Source organism: Calliphora vicina, chromosome 3 (genome assembly GCF_958450345.1).
Source record: "Calliphora vicina chromosome 3, idCalVici1.1, whole genome shotgun sequence".
NCBI classification, from domain to species: Eukaryota; Metazoa; Arthropoda; class Insecta; order Diptera; family Calliphoridae; genus Calliphora; species Calliphora vicina.
Genome location: NC_088782.1, coordinates 120,308,888 through 120,315,554, shown reverse-complemented (window position 1 = coordinate 120,315,554; position 6,667 = coordinate 120,308,888).

The window sequence follows — 6,667 nt, the reverse complement described above, 5'->3', positions numbered from 1 at the left end:
AGTAGCTGGAGGAAGACCATGACTGGAAAACTGTATTGGAGACTGTTGTCTCTTACTAAGATGAATCCCTAACGAATGGAGAATGGAGAAATAGACCAGCTCTTTGATGTTTGCTTTTGAGAACGAAACTTTCCGATACTGATGACTGTTGTCAATGTTAGGAAGAGACAGTAGAGCATATCTTGTGCCAATGTCCTTTAATTAGTGTTGCAATACATTCTGGATAGCTCATGTAAGCCTTGAAAATACTACGCCATTTCAGTTGTTCGAGGAATATCTCAAGGCTAGGGCATTTGATGAACATATCAAACACTGGCAGAAGAAAACTATAGGGCAGACAAGAAGTATCCTAAGGAGAATATCTTGTGTCAATATCCTACATTTAGTGTTGCAATACATCCTGGATAGCTCGTATTAGCCTCGGAAATACTTCTCCATTTCAGGAGTTCGAGGAAGATCTCAAGGAATGGGGACTTGATGAGCATATCAAACACTGGCAGAAGACACAGTTGGGAAGACAACAAGCATCCTAAGGACAAATACTAACGGAAGAAGAAATTCGAAATAGCTTTTGGGAATGAAACTTTCCGACATTGTGGACAACAAGGCATGTGAGAAAAGTGAAGAGACACTCGAGCATTTCTTGTATCAATCGAATGCATTATATGGTGGAATACATCGTGGCTCGCTAGCTCGTTAACCTCGAAAATATTAAGCCATTTCAAGGGTTCAACAAATATGTCTAAGAATGACAAGGAGAAGCCCAAACGCAAAGTGGATACAGAAATTTTTAAAATTAAATAGACAAAATCTCAGAGGAGTAGTGTGTTCTTGGGAATGCAATTTTTCAAAATTGAGGACAGTGATGCATGCTAGGAAGACTTAGTCTAGTATTTCTTAAGTCAATGTCCTGCATTTTGTGCTTTTGAAAATACTACGTCAATTTAGAAGTTCAAAACGGATCTTGAGAATGGACGTTAAAGTCAAAAACTGGCAGATTAAAACTGTCGGTCATACAATAATAATATTTAGAAGAAACTGTAAAGGAAAGTAAACGAAACTATCAAATTAAATACACAAACTCTCCGAAGCTTAGAGGTGCTCTTAGAAATGAAACTTTCGGATACTAAGTACTGTGGGATATACGAGGAAGAGACACTCCGGCATTACTCACAGAAGCTTAAGTAAGCTCTTAGAAATGAAAATTTCCTATACTAAGGACTGTCGGACTTACAAGAAAGAGACGCTCCGACATTTCTTGCGTTTAGTGGAGGTAGGAAACTAATAATTACTAAGAGATAAGTTGCTTAATTATAGAACAGACCCAGATTGAGAATCTCTGATCCATTACATTAAGATGACTAGGTTCTTATTCTGGTTACCACTGGTTAGTCTTGTCGGCCGATAATAGGCCAAATCTAACTTGAGTAGATGTCCTCAATGCATTGACTGAGAACTCTAAAAGAAAACAAAGGAAATTCTGAAATTAAATAGACAAATTCTCAGAAGCTATGGAAACATTCCTATGCTAAAGACTGTGGGACTTTCGAGGAAGAAAGACTTAAGCATTTTTTGTGATAATGCTCGGGAAATCTCTAAGACATAATATTGAGATGACTACGAATGTAGGATATACGAGGAAGAGATACTCCTACATTATTTCCGAAGAGATAAGTTGCTTAACTTAAAGAATACTAGGAACTAAGATTGACAATATCTAAGCCATTGCATTGAGATGGTTAGGTTCTTATTCTGACTACCATTGGCTTGCCTTTTCGGCCTAGAATAGGATGGAAATGGTTTGAGTATATGTCTTCAATGCATTAACCGAGAACTCTAAAAGAAAACAAAATAAATTCTGAAATTCTCAGAAGCTATAGAAAATTTCCGATGCTAAAGATTGTGGGACATTCCAGGAAGAAACACTTAAGCATTTCTTGTGACTCAGTTTGGAAATCTCTTTGAGATGACTATGTTCTTATTCCTGCTACTTTTCGGTCGATAATAGGCCAAAGCTGACTTCAGTATATGTCTTCAATGCACCGAGAACTCTAAAAGAAAACAAAGGAAATTCTAAGATTAAATAGACAAATTTCGAGGAAGAAAGACTTTCTTGAGATAATGCTCGGGGACTCAGATTAGAAATCTCTAAGCCATTATATTGAGATGACTAGGTTCTTATTCTGGCTACAATTGGTTAGCCCTTGCGGCCTACAATAGGATTAAACTGGTTTGAGTATTAACCGAGAACTCAAAAAGAAAACAAAGGGAATTCTGAGATTAAATAGACAAATTCTGAGAAGCAATGATGTGCTTTTGGAAACTAAACTTTGCGATACTAAAGACTTTGGGACATGCGAGGAAGTAATACTTACGTGATAATATCCTGCGTTAATTGATTTTGGAAACTTCGAGGACTCAGATTGAAAATCTCAAAACCATTATATTGAGATGACAAGGTTCTTATTCTGGATATCATCGGTCTAAAATAGGATAAAACTGAATTTGAGAATATGTCTCCAAAGCATTGGCCAAGTTGCCTCTCTGTTCAGCTCAACTTAACCTACATTCATTTTAAATTTCATTCTTAAATCCAAGTAAATATTTCTGTATCTATGGAACTACCCCTCATAATCATATGTGGTACTTGTATGTACTTATTGTCTGTTTATATTTTATTCCTATTTTGATCAAGTGTGCCACAAGAGCTATACATACACTCGTATCCTACATACATAGATGAGTACTTTTGATAGTAGTGTGCATGTATTTGCAATATTGGTTATAGAGTCTTGAACAAATATAGTTTTCCAATTGTTTTGGTGGCTTTATAATCAACTTGGTGTGTCTGAGTGGTTTTTCTACCACAATATCATCAAATACAGCCAACAACATGTACACTTCCATACACAGGAAATAAAACTCAAACACACACAATTACTTTCAATAAACTACAAATAACTTGACCATTTTCATTGATGAACAGGATAGTTATTTGGCTATAGATTGGTATTTAGTTAGTTGTAGTTGGTGTCCCTGCTTGTTAGATACGATTTGTATGAATGTATATATGAGTATTAGTAATTCAATAGCAACAATTGAAATTCAATTTGTTTGAATGTCTCACAATAAACACAAAATCAACAGACGCTAAGATAAAGGTGTATGAACCCCAAAACAGGGGGGGTGCTTGTAATTTAAGGAGGGGCCTTTTTAAATTCTAAATATATATGGATAGACAGAAGTGGTAATTAATAAAACAGCATGTAATGATTGACGTAAAGCACAGTTAATTTTAAAATTAAAGTGTTTAATAAAATTGGATGGCCATTTTAAGTGGCTTGTTATCTGATCTATCAAGTTTTAATTTTAGGAAAACTTGTTGAAATTATAAAACAATTACAGACTACAAATATTTGTTATTCAATTAAATACATAATTTCTTATAAAATTTATAAAAAACAAATTGTTTTCTTTATAAAATTAGTAACTTATCAGCAGCAATAGCTCAACCACAAATCAAACTATAACTAATTATCAAAATGTTATAAACATAGATTATGCATATAAATATAAAGGTCTAAAAACTGTAATCAAAACTATTTATTTATGGCCCATTATCAGTTATTCATCAAATCATACCCTGCTACTCCCTCCCTGCCCTAACATATCATATTTACTGTTCACGTGTGAAATGATAAAGGTATCTGGTATCTGACTTTTGTATTATTTTATTTTTTCTATTCTTCTCTCTATTATTTTGGTCTCTTATCAAGTGTTTTCAATATTTGATTATCTAGAGAATACACAGAGTAGAAGACCAAAATACTCGAAATCAATGTAAGCTATTGAAAATTATAAAAATAAATTCGTACTCTGGATGAGCAGCTACATAGCTACAAACTAAATAGATGGTTCAGGTGCTAGTCACATGTTTTATTTATTTTATTTCTATTTTTTTTGCTCAAATAGAAAGTCATTGAAATTTCTAAACGTTTTTCTTTGCGGCCAAACAAAAGTCGAGTGATTTTTATGGGAAACCTTTATTAATTGTTGATGACCAAATATTTAGTTTTTGAAAAATCAAAAAAATAATAACAAACAAGCAAATAAATCAAATTGATAAAACAAAGAATAGAAGCAGTCATGTTTTAAAATAAAAATTGATATTAGAAGACAAGTGCCAGTAGTTAGTAACAAAATTTGTTTAATAGTAGATTTTATATAGTCTCAAGTTAGGCTCAATTATAGGTCGTTATAAAGATCTTGCTAAGCCGCACTTAAGTTCCAATCGGAGATCATTATACAGTCCCAGTTAAGTTTCAATCATAATTCTTTATACAGTCCCAGTTAAGCTTCAAACGTGGTTCTTTATACAGTCCCAGCTAAGCCTCAAACATGGTTCCAGTTAAGCTTCTATAGTGGCTAATTATACAGTCCCAGTTAAGCTTTAATCGTGGTTCATTATACAGTCCTAGTTAAGCTTTAATCGTGGATCATTATACAGTCTTAGTTAAGCTTCAATCGTGGTTCATTATACAGTCCTAGTTAAGCTTTAATCGTGGATCATTATACAGTCTCAGTTAAGCTTTAATTGTGAATCATTGTACAGTCTCAGTTAAGCTTTAATCATGGTTCATTATACAGTCCTAGTTAAGCTTTAATCGTGGATCATTATACAGTCTTAGTTAAGCTTTAATCATGGATCATTATACAGTCTTAGTTATGCTTTAATCATGGATCATTTTAAAGTCTTAGTTAAGCTTTAATCGTGGATCATTATACAGTCTTAGATAAGTTTTAATCGTGGATCATTATACAGTCTTAGTTAAGCTTTAATCATGGATCATTATACAGTCTTAGTTAAGCTTTAATCGTGGATCATTATACAGTCTTAGTTAAGCTTTAATCGTGGATCATTTTACAGTCTTAGTTAAGCGTTAATCGTGGATCATTATACAGTCTTAGTTAAGCGTTAATCGTGGATCATTACACAGTCTTAGTTAAGCTTTAATTGTGGATCATTATACAGTCTTAGTTAAGCTTTAATCGTGGATCATTATACAGTCTTAGTTAAGCTTTAATCGTGGATCATTTTACAGTCTTAGTTAAGCTTTAATTGTGGATCATTATACAGTCTTAGTTAAGCTTTAAGCGTGGATCATTATAAAGTCTTAGTTAAGCTTTAAGCGTGGATCATTATACAGTCTTAGTTAAGCTTTAATCGTGGATCATTTTACAGTCTTAGTTAAGCTTTAATTGTGGATCATTATACAGTCTTAGTTAAGCTTTAATTGTGGATCATTATACAGTCTTAGTTAAGCTTTAATCGTGGATCATTATACAGTCTTAGTTAAGCTTTAATCGTGGATCATTTTACAGTCTTAGTTAAGCTTCTATCGTGGCTAATTATACAGTCTTAGTTAAGCTTTAATCATGGATCATTATACAGTTTCAGTTAAGCTTTAATCGTGGATCATTACGCAGTCCCAGTTAAGCTTTAATCGTGGATCATTACACAGTCTTAGTTAAGCTTTAATCGTGGATCATTATACAGTCTTAGTTAAGTTTTAATCGTGGATCGTTATACAGTCTTAGTTAAGCTTTAATCGTGGATGGTTATACAGTCTTAGTTAAGTTTTAATCGTGGATCATTATACAGTCCTAGTTAAGCTTTAATCGTGGATCATTATACAGTCTCAGTTAAGCTTTAATCGTGGATCATTATACAGTCCTAGTTAAGCTTTAATCGTGGATCATTATACAGTCCTAGTTAAGCTTTAATCGTGGATCATTATACAGTCTTAGTTAAGTTTTAATCGTGGATCGTTATACAGTCTTAGTTAAGCTTTAATCGTGGATCGTTATACAGTCTTAGTTAAGTTTTAATCGTGGATCATTATACAGTCCTAGTTAAGCTTTAATCGTGGATCATTATACAGTCTTAGTTAAGCTTTAATCGTGGATCATTACACAGTCTTAGTTAAGCTTTAATCGTGGATCATTATACAGTTTCAGTTAAGCTTTAATCGTGGATCATTACGCAGTCCTAGTTAAGCTTTAATCGTGGATCATTATACAGTCTTAGTTAAGCTTTAATCGTGGATCATTACACAGTCTTAGTTAAGCTTTAATCGTGGATCATTATACAGTCTTAGTTAAGCTTTAATCGTGGATCATTATACAGTCTTAGTTAAGCTTTAATCGTGGATCATTTTACAGTCTTAGTTAAGCTTTAATTGTGGATCATTATACAGTCTTAGTTAAGCTTTAATTGTGGATCATTATACAGTCTTAGTTAAGCTTTAATCATGGATCATTATAAAGTCTTAGTTCAGCTTTAATCGTGGATCATTATACAGTCTTAGTTAAGCTTTAATCATGGATGATTATAAAGTCTTAGTTAAGCTTTAATCATGGATCATTATAAAGTCTTAGTTCAGCTTTAATCCTGGATCATTTTACAGTCTTAGTTAAGTTGTAATCGTGGATCATTATACAGTCTTAGTTAAACTTTAATCGTGGATCATTATACAGTCTTAGTTAAGCTTTAATCGTGGATCATTATACAGTTTTAGTTAAGCTGCAAACATATGTAACATTATTATCTTTCGTGTTAATCAAACATTTTTAAAACAAAGATTTATTGTGATTTCTTGGAACTCCT